This window comes from Ornithorhynchus anatinus, chromosome 1 (assembly GCF_004115215.2).
Source record: "Ornithorhynchus anatinus isolate Pmale09 chromosome 1, mOrnAna1.pri.v4, whole genome shotgun sequence".
In the NCBI taxonomy this organism is placed as follows: domain Eukaryota; kingdom Metazoa; phylum Chordata; class Mammalia; order Monotremata; family Ornithorhynchidae; genus Ornithorhynchus; species Ornithorhynchus anatinus.
Window position 1 is genome coordinate 172,483,711 of NC_041728.1, and position 17,846 is coordinate 172,501,556.

The following is a 17,846-nucleotide window of genomic DNA, read 5'->3' on the forward strand; positions in this document are numbered from 1 at the left end:
ATGTGCAGAGCACTGTTCTAAGCACTGGGGTAGACACGGGGTAATCAGGTTGCCCCATGTGAGGCTCACCATCTTCATCCCCATTTTACAGATGAGGTAACTGAGGCCCAGAGAAGTGAAGTGACTTGCTCAGTCACATAGCTGACAAGCGGCGGAGCCGGAATTTGAACTCATGACCTCTGATGCCCTAGCCAGGCTCCTTCCACTGTGCCACGCTGCTTGCCACAAGGTGCTTACAGTCTACAGGAGGAGACAGACATTAAAATCGATTATGGATAGGGGAAGTAGTAGAATATCAATTGCTGTCTCCCCGTTTTGGGCAGTGATCCTGTGGTTGGGCAGGGATTGTCTCTATCCGTTGCCGAATTGTACATTCCAAGCGCTTAGTACAGTGCTCTGCACACAGCAGGCGCTCAATAAATACGACTGAATGAATGAATGTGGGCCTGGCATGAGTAGCCAAGTGCTTAAGGGGTCCACAGCCAAAGGGGGAGGGAGTTCCAGACTTGATGGAGAACGTGAGCAACGGAACAGGGGTGGGATAGACGAGATGCAAAGAGCAGCGTGGGCAGGCTGGGTTGTAGAAGGAGATCGGCAAGGTGAGGTAGGAGGGAGGGAGCTAAATGAGTGCTTTTTGGCAGAGGGTAAGGAGTCTTTGTTGGATACGGAGGTGAACGGAGAACCACTGGAAGCTTTTGGAGGAGTGGGGAGAGACGGACTGAACTTTTTTTTAGAAAAATGATCCGGGGAGCAGTCTGAAGTACGGAGTGAATAGTCAGGAGGCAGGGAGGTCAGAGAGGAAGCTGATGCGGTAGTCAAGATGGAAAATGATAAGTGCTCAGGGCAGCAGCTTGGTTGGAGAGGAAAGGGAAAAGGGGGAATTTCTAGAGAAGCTGTGAAGGTAAAACCAAGTGGGCTTCATTACACATGGACTGTGTCGGGTGAAAGGCAGATGAGTCAAAGAAAATGCCACGGTTACGGGCTTGTGAGACTGTGTGGGACAGGGACTCTGTCCAACCTGATTAGCTCGTCTCTATCTCGAAGCTCAGTACGCTGCCTGGCACACAGTCATCACTAAAATATCATGGAAAAAAATGAGGTTACCGGGGTAGGAATCTTCCCACTCATCACTTCCACATGATTCCAGTCCCGTTTTATCTAGACAATCGCTGAAGGCCAGAAGGAGAAAACCTGGTTGGCTCAGAATCCAGTAGCCCCAATTTCTTCACTGCCTACTCAAATTTACTGAGTGCTTCTTATGTGCAGAGAGTCAGAGTAATTAGGCACGATCCCTGACTACAGGGAGCTTACAGTCTCGAGGTGGAGGTGGATATTAAAATGAATTACAGATACGGTAATGCAGAGTGTAAGGATAATAATAATAATGTTGGTATTTGTTAAGCGCTTACTATGTACCGAGCACTGTTCTAAGCGCTGGGGTAGACACAGGGGAATCAGGTTGTCCCACGTGGGGCTCACAGTCTTAATTCTCATTTTACAGATGAGGGAACTGAGGCACCGAGAAGTTAAGTGACTTGCCCAAAGTCACACAGCTGACAAGTGGCCGAGCCGGGATTTGAACCTATTCAGTCAATTCAGTCAATCGTATTTTATTGAGTGCTTACTTTCATTCAATAGTATTTATTGAGCACTTACTATATGCAGAGCACTGTACTAAGTGCTTGGAATGTACAATGCAGCAACAGATAGAGACAATCCCGCCCAATAATGTGTGTAAGCGCCATGGGGCTGAAAATGGGATGTATACCAGGTGCATAGGCAATGCATAAAGGAGATCGAGTGAGAGCACAATCACTCTCTGGAGAGCGCCCTGTAAACTGTAAGCTTGTGGCAGGCAGGGAATGTGTCTGTTTACTGTTGGACTCTACTCTCCCGAGCGCTTAGTACAGTGCTCTGCACACAGTAAGCACTCAGTAAATATGACTGAATGAAGAGCAAGTGGAATCCAATTTACGGCAACGGTCCTCAACTTCAGGATTCTGATGGGTCACAGAGTCTAAATTAAATAGGGAAGAGAATGGGAATTGAATCCCCATTTTGCAGATGTGGGCAGGGAACATATCTGCTGATGCTGTTATAATGTACCCTCCCAAGCACTTAGTACGGTGCTCTGTACCGAGTAAGCAGCCTGGCCTAGTGGATAGAGCGTGGGTCTAAGACTCAAAATGACCTGGGTTCTAATCCCTGCTTCGCCACTTGTCTGCTGTGTGATCTTGGGCAAGTCACTTCACTTCTCTGTGCCTAAATTCCCTCATCTGGAAAATGGGGATGAAGACTGTGAGCCCCACGCGGGACCACCTGATCACCTCGTATCCCCCCCAGCGCTTAGAACAGTGCTTTGCACATAGTAAGCGCTTAAATACCATCATCATCGCCACTTTACATCTCTGTGCCCCACTTACCTCAACTAAAAAACTGGGGATTAAGACTGTGATTCCCAAGGGGAACATGGATTGTGTCCAAACTGATAAGCAAGTATCCACCTTAGGCCTTAGCAGAGTGCCTGGTACAGAGTAAGCAAGTAAATGCCATAAAAGAGTAAGCGCTCGGTAAATATGATTTGATGACGGAACTGAGGCACAGAGAATTAAAGTGACTTGCCCAAGTTTATACGGCAGTCAGTGGCAGAGCGAGGATTAAAACTCAAGTCCTCTGCCTCTCGGGGCCTCCCCGCTTAGTGGTCGCCTGCTTCCTGGATGACACTTTACTGCTGCGGCCGTTCCACAACAGTGGGGCTTATTTTCCCGTGAGCTACAATTTGCCAAATTTGGTTCCATTGCGGTCATCTGCCGATGACTCCTTACGCCCCCGCCTCCCCTGTCCCCAACCATCCCCCTCCCAACATGTGCTCACCTCAGCCTCCCTAAAACAGTGTGGCTTAATGGATAGAGCCCGGGCCAGGGAGTCAGAAGGACCTGGGTTCTAATCCCAGCTCTTCCCCTCGTCTGCTGGGTGACCTTGGGAAAGGTCAAGAAGAAAGGGGTTATTGGGCAAGTCGTTTCACTTCTCTGGGCCTCGGTTACCTCAGCTGTAAAATGGGGATTAAGAGTGCCAGGCCCATGTGGGACAAGGGACTGTGTTCAACCCGATTAGCTTGTATCTACTCCAACACTTAGAACAGTGATCGGCACATAATAAGTGCTTCATAAGTACCATAATTATTATTATTATTATTATGAAAGCTTCCATCACCGTGGCTCCTGCACTCACCCACCCCTTAACCTCAATCCCATCCACTCCATTCCTCTCACCCCCTAATCCTCACAGGCCTCCTCACCCGCACTGGACCAGCCACCACAGCCAATTTATGCTCCCGCTACCCCGGCCCGGAGACCCCAGAGGGGTGGGGGCCAGGTCTGGGATGACAGATGCTCTATCCCAGGTTTTGGTGTCCTCTTTGGTCCAGTGTCATGTTCACCTCTCATTTAATGTGGCTAACTCCCACTTAATAACCCCTTTCTTCTATTCTTTCCTCCACCCACTCCCGACCTTCCCTCTTCACCTTCAAGGTCGTCCAAAGCACTAATTTCTGTGGCACTATACCAAGAGCTTACTTATTTTTTCATAATAGTGCTTATTAAAGTGCCTGGCACAATAAGCGCTTAACAAATACCACAATTATCATTAATACTAATAATAATTACGGTATTTAAGCGCTTACTGTATGCCAGGCACTGTACTAAGCGCTGGGGTGGATACGAGCAAATCGGGTTGGACACCGCCCCTATCCCACGTGGGCTCACAGTCTCAATCCCCATTTTACAGATGAGTTCACTGAGGCACATAGAAGTTAAGTGACTTGCCCAAGGTCACGTTATTAACATCTGTTCCCCCCTCTAGACTGTAAGCTAGAATGTATCCGATAATTCTGTTGTATTATACCCTCAATGGAAAGAGCCAGAGCTTGGGAGTCAGAGGTCAGGGGTTCGAATCCCAGCTCTGCCACTTGTCAGCTGTGTGACTGTGGGCAAGTCACTTAACTTCTCTGTGCCTCAGTTCCCTCATCTGTAAAATGGGGATTAAAACTGTGAGCCTCACGTGGGACAACCTGATTATCCTGTATCTACCCCAGAGCTTAGAACAGTGCTCTGCACATAGTAAGCGCTTAAGAAATACCAACATTATTATTATTAGTCCATCAATTGTAGTTTTTGAGTATTTACGGTGTGCAGAGCACTGTACTTGGCTTACTAAATGTTGGGGAAAGTCCAAAGGATATTAGTAGACACAATACTAAGCGCTTAGTACAATCCATTGATTGGTTGATGATACTTAAATTCAAGGGCTTTTTTATGGTATTAAGCACTTATATGTCAAGTGGAACAGAGTCCACTCCATTGTTCACGGTCCAAATAGGAGGGAGAGCAGGTATTCACTCCCCATTTTACAGAGGAGGCAACTGAGGCACTAAGAAATGACTTCCCCAAGGTGACAATCAGCATGCAATCGACAGAGCCAGGATTAGAACCAGGTCCTCCGACTCCCAGACCCCGTGTTCTTCCCACTAGGCCACACGGGGAGACGGACACGGAGACGAAACTAGGGCATATGAAGTGGAAATTTCTAGGGCCCCAACTCCATCCCAGAATTAGGACACTGAATCATATCCTAGTTCTCAAAATTCCCCAATCCTAGATCAGGGAGCCCAGTGGTTCAGGAACTTCTTCACTGGCGTCTTGATGTCAGTAACAGAGAGAATGGTGATGTTCTGCCTCCTCCAAGCTACTTTGCCAACCTCCGGAAAAAGACAGCCCAAAACACGCTCCCTGCTACTGTTGCGGAGTTCTCCAAGGCAATTCACTATTTTGTCAGGAATAATTTACTACCCTTCATGCCAACTAGAATCATTTACAAAACCAGCAAGAGCTCAAGTGTTATTTGGACCTGGTGGATTGATAAAAAAAAAGGCAGGTATCCCTGCTGCACAAAGCTTCCAAATCTGTTTATTGTCGGATTGTACTCTCCCCAATGCTTAGTACAGTGCTCTGCATACAGTAAGCGCTTAGTAAATACTATTGAATGACTAAGTCTACATTTTGGAGCAGAGGGCGCACAACGAGGAGCTGGACAATTCTCTGAAAAGGGTACCAGAATCATGTTGTATTGTATTTTCCCAAGCGCTTAGTACAGTACTCTGCGCACAGTAAGCGCTTAATAAATAAATAGGCAATCAATCGATACAACATCTGCTGACTGCTTACTAGGTGCAGAGCACCGGACTAAACACTTCGTACTAAGGCAACATAAAGATCTTACATTTTCCCATAAAAGGGACCTCAGTTTGGGCATACATGGAATCAAACCTGAGGTTCTAAGTTTTGATCACGAAGCCGTCTCCTACCGTCATTACCAAGCAATAACAATCACTTGTATTTACCGAGCGCTTAAACTGTGTGCAGAGCACTGCATTAAACGCTTGGGAGAGTACAATATAACAGACACATTCCCTGCCCACAACGAGCTTATAGTCTAGAAAGGGAGAAAGACAATATAAATTACAGACATGTACTTAAGTGCTGAGGGGCTGATGAATAAAAGCAACAAGTCAAGGTGACACAGAAAGGAGTGGAAGAAGTCAGGGAAGGCCTCTTGGAGGAGATGTGCCTTCAATAAGGCTTTGAAGAGGGAAGGAGTAAGCAACGCTACTTTCCTAGGTGCCTAATGTTTATTTCTATTACTAGTAATAATTATAGTAATAATTATGGTATTTAAGCACTTACTAGGTGCCAAGCACTGTTCAAAGAACTGGATACAAGGTAAGCAGGTTGACCCATGTGGGGTTCACAGTCTTAATCCCCATTTTACAGATGAGGTAACTGAGGCCCAGAGAAGTGAAGTGACTTGCCCAAGGTCACAGAGCAGGCAATGTGGAGCCGGAATTAGAACCCACGTCCTCTGACTGCCAAACCCATACTCTTGACAGTAGGCCATACTACTTCTCTTAAATGTCTGTCTCCCTGCCGCTAGACTGAAAGCTTGTTACGGGCAGGGAATGTGTCTGCTTAAATAATAATAATAATAATGACGGCATTTGTTAAGCGCTTACTACGTGCGAAGCACTGTTCTAAGCGCTGGGGGGGATATTGTACTCTCCCAAGTGCATAAAACAACACTCTGCACACAGGAGGCACTCAAAAAATACCACTGAATGAGTGAATGAATGGACCTAGTGAGAACAGAGCACCCCATCGGGGGTTCCCCTCAATTCACCAGCAAAAGAAGGGCCCCCCTGACAAAACACCGGCTGCAAGAATGAGGAAGGTGACACCCTGAACGGGAACTCACGCTCTCTTTTTAAAACCAGACAGGAATACGAAAAATCAACTTCCGCAAATGGGAGATTGACCGGGGGAGGGAGGGGAACAGTTCTAGTCTAAAGTTCGGAGCAGAATAATGATAACGGTGGTATTTGTTATGTGCTTATTATGTGCCAAGCACTGTACTAAGCGCTAGGGTGGAAAGAAGCAAATCGGGTTGGAGGCACTCTCCCCCCGTTTAGACAGCGGGCCTGTCATTGGGCAGGGATTGTCTCTATCTGTTGCAGAATCGTACATTCCAAGCACTTGGTACAGTGTTCTGCACACAGTAAGCGCTCAATAGATGCAATTGAATGAATGAATGAAAGGCACACTCTCTGTTCCGCATGTACCCCATTTTAAGAGATGAGGTAACTAAGGTCCCAAGAATAATCATAATAATGACGGCATTTGTTAAGCGCTTACTCTGTGCAGAGCACTGTTCTAAGCGCTGGGGTAGATACAGGGTCATCAGGTTGTCCCACGTGAGGCTCACAGTCTTCATCCCCATTTTCCAGATGAGGGAACTGAGGCCCAGAGAAATGAAGTGACTTGCCCACAGTCACGCAGCTGACAGGCGGCGGAGCTGGGATTCAAACCCATGACCTCTGACTCCCAAGCCCGTGCGATTTCCACGGAGTCAGGCTGCAAAGAAGTGACCTCGCCCAAGGTCACCCAGCGGACAAGTGGCGGGGCCAGGATTAGAACCCAGGTTCTCCTGACTCCCTGCCCGGGCTCTACCCATTGGGGTCAAGCTATTTCTCGCAGAGGGAGGGTTCGTTTTAAGGGGTGAGAGGCCCGATCCCCCCTCCTGTTGCAGGTTCATTCATTCATTCAATAGTATTTACTGAGCGCTTACTATGAGCAGAGCACTGTACTAAGCGGTTGGAATGTACAATTCGGCAACAGATAGAGACAATCCCTGCCCACTGACAGGCTCACAGTCTAATCGGTTCTAGTCTTTAATTAGCGTTTAATGAGTTTGTGGCAGTGAGGAGAGGATGGGTAGACGGCGCTGGGGGAAGGAAGGATGGAGGCAAGATGGGCTGGGATGAGGGAGGTGAGAAGGGAAAATTAGGAGGCCAAACCCAGGCGGGTTTTTGAACGCTGAAGATCGACTTCTTAAGGGAACCCTTAAGGTCTTAAGGTCAAGCGAAAGGGGCAGCACTGGGCAGAAGGGGCAGCCCTTCCCCCCCCAGTTTGGGTCAGGGGGGACCACGAGGGAGGCTGGAAAGGGCGTTGGGGAAAAAATGGATCATTGGATGGCGATGGGCCACTGGCGGGTTGAGTTGGATTTAGGGAAAAGGAGGGTAAGGAGAGGATGAGAGCCCACTGTTGGGTAGAGATTTTGTGGCCAAATTGTAATAAATAATAATAATGTTGGTATTTGTTAAGCGCTTACTCTGTGCAGAGCACTGTTCTAAGCGCTGGGGGAGATACAGGGTCATCAGGTTGTCCCCCGAGAGGCTCACAGTCTTCATCCCCATTTGACAGACGAGGTCACTGAGGCCCAGAGAAGTGACTTGCCCACAGTCACACAGCTGACAAGCGGCGGAGCGGGGATTAGAACCCATGACCATGAAATTGCACTTACCAAGCGCTCAGTACTGTGGTCTGCAACACAGTAAGCGCTCAATAAATACGACTGAATGAACGACGCAGGAGAAGCTCAGAGTGGGGGAGAGGTGGGCGGGGGGGACACCAGGGGCCGTCTTGCCAGGGGACTGCGTCCACCAACCTTGTTGCCATTGGGCTCCCCGGCGCACTGGGCACAGTGCTGGGCACAGTGCTCGGCACAGAGTAAGCGCTGGATGGACACCACTGAGGGCAGAATGGGGGGGGGGCAGAGGGAGGGGGGCGGGTTTTAAAGGCCCGAGGGGTCAGGGCAAAGGGAGTGGGGGTTCCCTTAAGGCTCTGGGCCAGGATGGCCAGGGCGGTCCTGGGGGGATCTTGGGGGGTCGGGGTGGAGGAGGGAAGGCGCCCGGGGGGAGGATGGGGGGGCCACGGGGGGGGGGAGGGAAGAGGGAAGGGAAGGAGAAAATTTGGGGGGCACCCTGAGGGGGGGGAGGGGAAGAGAGTTGGAGGGGCAGAGGAGGAGAGTTGGGGAGCCCTGGGGGAGGAGAGGAGAGTTGGGGGGCCCTGGGAGGGGGAGGAGGGCTGGGGGGTCCTGGGGGAGGGAGGAGAATTGGAGGGACTCTGAGAGGGGAAAGGGAGGAGAGTTGGGGGCCCTGAGGGGGAAGGGGAGGACAGCTGGGGGGGAGAAGGAAAGGTAGGGGGGAGAGGAGAGGTGGGGGGGAAGGAGGAGAGTTGGGGGGCCTTGGAGGGGGGAAGGGGAGGAGAGTTGGGGGAAGAAGAGTTGGGGGGCCCGGGGTGGGGAGAGGAGAGTTGGGGGGGGGGGAAGGAAGTGGGTTGGGGGGCCTTGGGGGGGGAGAAGGGGAGGAGAGTTTGGGGGTCCTAAGAGGGAGGGAGGGGAGGAGAATTGGGGGGTCCTGCGGGGGAGGAGGAGAGTTGGGGGAAGGAGGAGAGCTGGGAGGGCAAGGAGAGGACAGTTGGGGGGCCCTGCGGAGGGGGGGAGGGGAAAGAGTGGGGGGGGCTTGGGTGGGGCGGGAGAGAAGGAGAGTGGGGGGTCCTGGGGGGGAGGGGGACGGAGCCCCCCGCCCCGCCCCCCGCGGGAGGCCCGTGTGTCCCTCCCTCCCTCCCCCCGCCCGCCCGCCCGCCGTACCTGGGGGGGAAGGTCGGGTCGGGTCGGGCCGGGCCGGTCCGGTCCTGGGCCGGGGGATGGGCCGGGGATGGGCCGGGGATGGGCCGTCAGCCGACGCTCGCTCCCCTGCCCTCCTTCCCTCCCTGCTTCCCTCCCCCACCAGTCGCCGCCGCCGCCGCCGGCGGAGCCTCATCGAGCGGCCGGGGCTCGCTCCCGCGGCCGCGCCCCCGCCGTCGCCCGGGCAACCCCGGTGGGGGTCCGCCCCGCCCCCGCGCCCACCAATCCGAGGCCCGCTTCCGGGTCACGGGACCAGGAAGACGCCACGGGGAGCCAATGGGAGGCGGCGGGGGCGGGAGCGGGGGGGCCGGCGGGGCCGGCCGGGGCCCGGGCACGTGACGGGCGCTGCGGCGGGGGGCGGGGGCAATGAAGGGGGCGGGGCCACGTGAGGGGGCGGGGCCAATGGAGGGGGCGGGGCCGGGCCGGGCTCTTTCCACTGAGCCAAAGAAGTGCCAAGCACTGTTCTAACCACTGGAGTCGAGACATAATAATAATAATAATAATTTTGGTATTTGTTAAGCGCTTACTATGTGCCAAGCACTGTTCTAAGCGCTGGGGTAGACATAGGGGAATCAGGTTGTCCCACGTGGGGCTCACAGTCTTAATCCCCATTTTACAGATGAGGAAACTGAGGCACAGAGAAGTTAAGTGACTTGCCCACAGTCACACAGCCGACAAGTGGCAGAGCTGGGATTCGAACTCATGACCTCTGACTCCACGAGGTGATCAGGTTTGTCCCACGGGGGGCTCACAGCCTTCATCCCCATTTTATGGATGAGGTAACTGAAGCCCAGAGAATAATAATACTAATAGCATTTAGTAAGCACTTACTATGTGCCAAGCACTGTTCTAAGCACTAGGGGGGATACAAGGTCATTCATTCATTCATTCATTCATTCATTCATTCGTATTTATTGAGCGCTTACTATGTGCAGAGCACTGTACTAAGCGCTTGGGATGAACAAGTCGGCAACAGATAGGACGGTCCCTGCCGTTTGACGGGCTTACAGTCTAATCGGGGGAGACGGACAGACGAGAACGATGGCCATAAATAGAGTCGAGGGGAAGAACATCTCGTAAAAACAATGGCAACTAAATAGAATCGAGGCGATGTACAAGTCATTAACAAAATAAATAGGGCAATGGAAATATATACAGTTGAGTGGACGAGTACAGTGCTGTGGGGATGGGAAGGGAGAGGTGGAGGAGCAGAGGGAAAGGGGGAAAAGAGGGTTTAGCTGCGGAGAGGTAAAGGGTTTCGTTCTCGTACTATGTGCCAAGCACTGTTCTAAGCACTAGGGGGGATACAAGGTAATCAGGTTGTCCCACACGGAACTCACAGTTTTCATCCCTATTTAAAGATGAGGTGACTGAGGCCCAGAGGAAGTGAAGTGACTTGCCCAAGGTCACAAACCTTACAAGAGCCGGCATTCGCACCCATGACCTCAAACTCCCAAGCCCGTGCTCTTTCCACTGAGCCACGCTTCCAACCGCTGCACTAAGTGCTGGAGTAGAAACTCATTGGTAAGGTCTATAAGCCCATCATTGGGCAGGGATTGTCTCTATCTGTTCCCAAATTGTACATTCCAAGCCCTTAGTACAGTGCTCTGCACATAGTAAGCGCTCAATAAATACTATTGAATGAATGAATGAATGAACACAGTCCCCACCCCACATAGGGCTTACGGTACAAGTGGGAGGGAGAACAGCTGTTGAATCCCCATTTTACAGGATGAAGAAATGGAGGCCCGGGGAAGTTAAATATCTTGTCCAAGGTCATGCAGCAGGCAAGTGGCAGAGCGGGGATTGGAACTCAGGTCCTCTGGCTCCCAGGCCCGTACACTTTCCAATAGGCCACGCCTCTGTTACTTACTCTGTTACTTGAGGAGCGTGGCTCCGTGGAAAGAGCACGGGCTTGGGAGATGGTGCCACTTGTCAGCTGTGTGACTGTGGGCAAGTCACTTCACTTCTCTGTGCCTCACTTACCTCATCTGTAAAATGGGGATTAAGACTGTGAGCCTCATCTGGGACAACCTGATTACCCTGTGTCTACCCCAGCGCTTAGAACAGTGCTCTGCGCATAGTAAGCGCTTAACAAATACCAACATTATTATTGTTATTATTACTCTTTGACTGACTGCCACACTTCTGTCACCTACCGTTTACCGCCTTCTCCTGGAAATGTTATCGAAGCTTGTCTTCACCGACATCATCCTCTCCTGGTTCTCCTCCTATCTTCTGACAGCTCTTTCTCGGACTTCTTTGCTGGCTCCTCTGCTTCCTACGCTCTAACTCTGACGGTCTCTCAGGTTCACTCCTGGATCCCCTTTTGAGAAGCAGCAAGGCTCAGTGGACAGAGCCCGGGCTTGGGAGTCAGAGGTCATGGGTAGGAATCCCCACTCTGCTGCTTGCCAGCTGTGTGACTTTGGGCAAGTCACTTAACTTCTCTGTGCCTCAGTGACCTCATCTGTAAAATGGGGATTAACTGTGAGCCTCACGTGGGACAACCTGATTCCCCTGTATCTACCCCAGCGCTTAGAACAATGCTCTGCACATAGTAAGCACTTAATAAATACCAACATTATTATTATTATTATTATTCTCTGTGTTTCAGTTACCTCATCTGCAAAATGGGGATGAAAACTGTGAGCCCCACGTGGGACAACCTGATCACCTTGTTTCTCCCCAGCGCTTAGAACAGTGCTTTTCACATAGTAAGTGCTTAACAAATACCACTATTATTATTATTATTTTTATGTAGGGGAGTCCCAAATCTCCATCCCCAGCCCTGCCCTCTCTCCTTCTCTGCAGTCTCGCATTTCCTCCTGCCTTCAGGACACCTCCTGTTGGATGTCTCGCTGACACCTTCAACTTAACCCACCCAAACCCACTCCTCCCCCTGCCTTCTTCCCGTTTTCACATTCCCGAAGACAACACCTCTATCCTTCCTGCCACACAAGCCTGTAATCTTGGCTTTATCCTTAACTCAGTCCTCTCATTCAACCCCAACGTTCAATGTCACCAAATATTTTCACTTCTATCTTCACAACATCACTAAAATCTTCCATATCCTCTCCATCCAAACTGCTACTGTGCTGATCCAAGTACTTATAAAATAATGATGATGGTATTTGTTAAGCGCTCTCTATGTGCCAAGCATCCCGCCTTGACTACAGCATCAGTCTTCTCATTGACCTCCCTGATTCCTGTCACCTCCCGCTCTATGCTTCACTCCACTGCCCAGATCATTTTGCTAAGGAAAGCCCGTCAATGGGCAGGGACTGTCTCTATCTGTTGCCGATTTGTACATTCCAAGCGCTTAGTACAGTGCTCTGCCCATAGTAAGCGCTCAATAAATACTATTGAATAAGGAAAGCTCAATCCACGTCTCCCTACCCCTCCCAAATCTCCAATGGTTGCCCATCCACCTTTGTATCAATCAGAAATTCGTTACGGTCAGCTTTAAAGCACTCAATGAGTCCTCCCCTTCCTACCTCACCTCACTGAGCTCCCTCTATGACCCAGCCCCCACACACTTTACTCCTCTAATGCCCAACTCAACTCACTGTGCCTCCATCTAATCTATCTTGCCATTGTCCCTTGCCCACATCCTCCTTCTGGCATGGAACTCACCTCCCCCTTCAGATCTGTCAGTCCATTCATTCATTCAATAGTATTTATTGAGCGCTTACTATTGCAGAGCACTGTACTAAGCGGTTGGAATGTACAATTCAGCAACAGATAAAGACAATCCCTGCCCAATGACGGGTTTACAGTCCACCACTCTCCCCACCTTCAAAGTCCTCCTAAAAGCCCATCTCCTCCAACAGGCCTTTCCCGACTATGTCCTCATTACCCCTTACCCCCCTCCCTCCTAAATCACCTATGCAATTGGATCTGTACAGTGTTCTGCACACAGTAAGCGCTCAATAAATACAATTGAATGAATGAACCTGTACTCCTTCAGCACTTGAAGTTCACTCTCATCCTCAGCCCTACAACACTACACTCTGTCCTTTCCCATAGGCGTAATTAATTTCAACGTTTGTTTCTCCACCTAGACTTTAATCTTGCGGGCAGGGACTGTCTCACAACTGTGTTGTAGTCTCCCAAGCACTTAGTACAGTGTTGTTCACTCAGTAAGCACTCATTAAATTCATTCAATAGCATTTATTGAGCATTTACTATGTGCAAAGCACTGTACTAGTGCTTGGAATGGACAATTCGGCAAAAGATAGAGACAATCCCTGTCCAGTGACGGGCTTACAGTCTAATCGGGGGAGACAGATGGACAAAAACAAGACAAATTAATTGCAATAAATAGAATCAAGGAGATGTACACCTCATTAACAAAATAAATAGGGTAATTAAAATATATACAAATGAGCACAGTGCTGAGGGGAGGGTAAGGGGGGGGGGAGGAGCAGAGGGAAAGGGGGAAAGGGGACTTAGCTGAGGGGAGGTGAAGGGGGGCAGAGAGACAGCAGAGGGAGCAGAGGGAAAAGGCGAAGCTCAGTCTGGGCAGGCCTCTTGGAGGAGGTGAGCTCTCAGTAGAGTTTTGAAGAGGGGAAGAGAGTTAGTTTGGCAGAGGTGAGGAGGGAGGGCGTTCCAGGACCGCGGGAGGACGTGGGCCAGGGGTCGATGGCGGGATAGGCGAGAACGGGGGGCGGTGAGGAGGTGGGCGGTAGAGGAGCGGAGCTTGCGGGGTGGGCAGTAAAAGAGAGAAGGGAGGAGAGGTAGGAGGGGGCAAGGGGAAGGAGAGCCTTGAAGCCTAGAGTGAGAAGTTTTTGTTTCATGCAGAGGTTGATAGGCAACCACTGGAGGATTTTGAGAAGGGGAGTGACATGGCCAGAACGTTTCTGCAGGAAGATGATCCAGGCAGCGGAATGAAGAATAGACTGGAGCGGAGAGAGACAGGAGGAAGAGAGGTCAGAGAGAAGGCTGACACAATAATCCAGCCGGGATATTATGAGAGCCTGTACCAGTAAGATAGCCGTTTGGGTGGCTAGAGAACAGGTCCCCATTTTACAGCTGAGGAAACCAAAGCACAGAGAGGTTAACTGCACAAAATCACATTACAGACAAGTGATTCAGCTACCGTTAGAACTCAGGTCCTCTGACTCCCAGGCACATGCTCTTCCTACTAGGCTATACTCATTCATTCTATAGTATTTATTGAGCGCTTACTATGTGCAGAGCATTGTACTAAGTGCTTGAAAGGTACAATTCGGCAACAGATAGAGACAATCTTTGCCCATTGACGGCTTACAGTCTAATCGGGGGAGACAGACGGATAAAAACAAGACAACATAATTACGATAAATAGAATCAAGAGGATGTACACCTCATTAACAAAATAAATAGGTAATAAAAATATACAAGATTAAGCCCCCTTTTCCTCAGCTCCCCCTTCCCTCTTCATCACCTTGACTCACTCCCTTTGCTCTACCCCGCCTTCCCCGCCCCACGGCACTCATGTATATATGTACATATCTATAATTCTATTTATTTATATCGATGCCTGTTTACCTGTTTTGATGTCTGCCTCCCCCTTTCTAGATTGCAAGCCCAGTGTGGGCAGGAATTGTCTCTTGTTATTGCTGAACTGTACTTTCCATGTGCTTAGTACAGTGCTCTGCACACAGTAAGTGCTCAATAAATATGATTGAATGAATTTTTTTTATTGAGCACTTACTGTTTGCAAAGTATTGTGGTGAGCCCACAACAAGCTGCCTTACCAGGGGCTGTTTGTGATCCCAAGAACAACAGCAGGGAAGAGACTTTGTAAAGGCACTGATGGGCTCTACCTGAGACAGGTGATTGTGGGCCTGTCGTGGGCAGAGCATGGAGGGAGGCGGGGCCTTCTTTCCCTGTTCTACGGAGGAACGGGCCTGCATTGATCAATAACTGCCATGTAGAGCCCCCAGCTGCAAAACCTAAGGCAGATAAAAGGCGCTCATTTTACACTTAGAGGGTAGCAGAAGAGTAGTAGAGGCAGCAGGAGAGGAGTACTCAAAAAGCAGCAGAAGAATCACTGGCAGAACGGGCTCCTTTGACCACAGACTGGTATTGGACCTTTCGTGGAGTGGAGCAAGAGAGTGTGTGTAGGTGTCACTCCCTTGCACATGGGTAAAAATAAGTAAAAAACTTTCCACAGTAACCTTAGGGATCAGAGGTGTGGTTTGACTTCTACCACGTGTCACCGAGGCTCCCCCAGTTCAGGAAGGTCCCAGTTGGTACGAACTGGGGGTTCGTGACGCTAAGCGCTTGGGAAATTACAGTATAACAGAGTAGGTGGACCTGTTCCTTTCCCACAATGAGTTTACTGTCTAAAGTAGTTTAGAGTCTAGAATAGATGTGATTTTAGTAAGACTTTGAAGGTGGGGAAAGTGCGGTCTGTCAGATATAAAGGGGGAGGGCGTTCCAGGCCAGAGGGAGGATTTGGGCAAGGGGTCGGTGGTGAGATAGACTGGAATCGAGGTTCACCGAGTAGGTTGGTGTTCAAGGTGTGCAGGCTGGGTTGTAGTAAGAAATCAGCGAACTAAGGTAGGAGGGAGTGAGATGATCCTACCTGTGTATTCTTTCCCAGTGCTTAGCACTACACTCTGCACACGGTGGTCACTTATGTCTTCTTACTACTGTTCAGTAAACCCCGCAGATTTTTTCATGGGGCCAATTTGTCTGTTTTGTTTTGTCCCACTGGAGCTTGAATTCTATTAAGGAAGACAATAGCAGGGCAGCTGCTATCATCATAATTTCCTTTCCCCATAGTGCTCTTAAATTCTTAAACCTTGGAAGGGATTAGTATCTCTCCCCTCCACGGAGAAAGTAGACAACTGAGACAGAGAAGAGATAGAAGATAACCCAGGGCGAAGAGACCAGGTCGGCAGCAGAGCCGATATCAGCGGTTGGGTTTCAAGGGGTTGGGTTGTAACTGCTATTACATTCTCTTTACTTTTGGGAGGGCATGAATGTATCTTGCTATGTGTATGCTGGTTTCCTAGGCATATTATGGGAGGAGGCCTACCTACATGTTTTGTCCTTCAAGTTTGAGGGGAGGAAAAAGCCTCTATGCTCTGAAGAATCACAGCACCGATGGTTCAGGGGGTTGGAAAGAAATTACAAAGCTCGATTGATGCATCGCCCTTCTTCCAAGTAGGAACATGTTTAAATCATTACAGAGAAAGTCCATTATAGATAGAGTCTATCACATTTCTAAAAACCTCCACAGTTGGGATTCCACAACCTCACCCGGTGACCCATTGTGCATTAACAAGGCTCACCAGCCAGCTCACCTTACCCATCCTTTGTCCCCAGTGGATTTAATTATTCATTCATTCCTTCTTTCAATCGTATTTACTGAGCGCTTACTGTGTGCAGATCACTGTACTAAGTGCTTGGAAAGTACAGTTCAGCAATAAAGAGAGACAATCCCTGCCCTCACCAGGATAATTGTGGTATTCGTTAGGTGCTTACTATATGCCAAGCACTGTAGTTAGCGCTGGGGTAGATATAAGATAATCAGGTCCCACATGGGCCTCACAGTCTAAGCAGGAGGGAGACCAGGTACTGAAACCCCATTTGGCAGATGAGGGAACTGAGGCCCAGAGAAATGAAGTGATTTGCCCAAGGTCATGCATCAGGTAAGTGGGCAGGGAATGTCACTGTATACTGTTGTATAGTTCTTCCCCAAGCGCTTAGTACAGTGTTCCGTCCACAAGAAGTGCTCAATAAATACAACTGAATGGATGAATGAAAGTGGCGGAGATGGGATTAAAACTGAGGTCCTCTAACTCCAGGCCTTTTCTCACGTTGCAGATTTCAGTAACGCTCAGTCTTCTAGCTGAGCCTCTTGCACGGGTGGAGAGTGTCACTTTACTCCTCTTGGCCCCAGTTTCTTCAACTGTAAAATAGGAGGTTCTCCCTCCTACTTAGACCGTGAACCCCACGTTGGACAGAATCTGGGTCCACCTGCTTAACCTGTATCTCCCCCAAAGCTTAGGACAGTGATTGACATATAGTAAGCACTTTCCAAATGCCATAGAATACAATAAAAACTCTCTGGGTCTCAGTTTCTTTCTCTGTAAAATGGTGTTTCAATTCTGTTCAACTGGTAGTTTACTACCCCAGTGCTTAGCACCACTCAAAGCTTAATAAATACCACAATTACTTAGTTTAACTCATCGGCCAGTTTTAGCACTTCTATATTATATCCACCCTCAGTACTTGTGTCTGCACATTCAAGTATTTATTTTGATATTTCATCCTCACATTCACACTACCACTTATCCTTGTACTTCCTCTTGCTCCCACTGTTTGTAAATTATTTTTGTCTTTCTCCCCTATTAAGACTCACATTTTGATTATGTGTAGTCTACCAGGTGCCTAGAACACACCTCTGCAGTCGGTAAATAGTTGATAAATATCATTCATTAATTGATTGGTTGAGTCTCCAACGCTGATCATTTTTTGCAGCTCGCTAATAAAAGCTTTTGAGCCTTAAACTTTTTCGGTCATTCAATCAACAAATCAATCGACGGCATTCATTCATCCATTCATTCGTACATTGGGATTGACTGAGGGTGAACGCTTACCATGTGCCAAGCACTGTACTAGACATTTGTGGGGAGAACAGTACAGTACAGTGGAGTGTTTATTGTGTGGAGAGCAACCTAACCCACCGCAACTCGATCTCATCTATGCCACCGTCAGAATAGACACGTCCTTCCTCTGGACCAGAACTTCCTCCCGCTTCAAGCCATGACAGACGT

At 49.5% G+C, this 17,846-nt stretch overlaps 1 protein-coding gene across 2 annotated transcripts in view; it reads right to left on the reverse strand.

The window, feature by feature from the left end:
• The window catches only part of RALB (RAS like proto-oncogene B), a 169,016-nt gene that overhangs the window by 73,279 nt on the left and 77,891 nt on the right, over nucleotides 1–17,846 (reverse strand). The gene's annotated exons all lie outside the window — the stretch shown is intronic.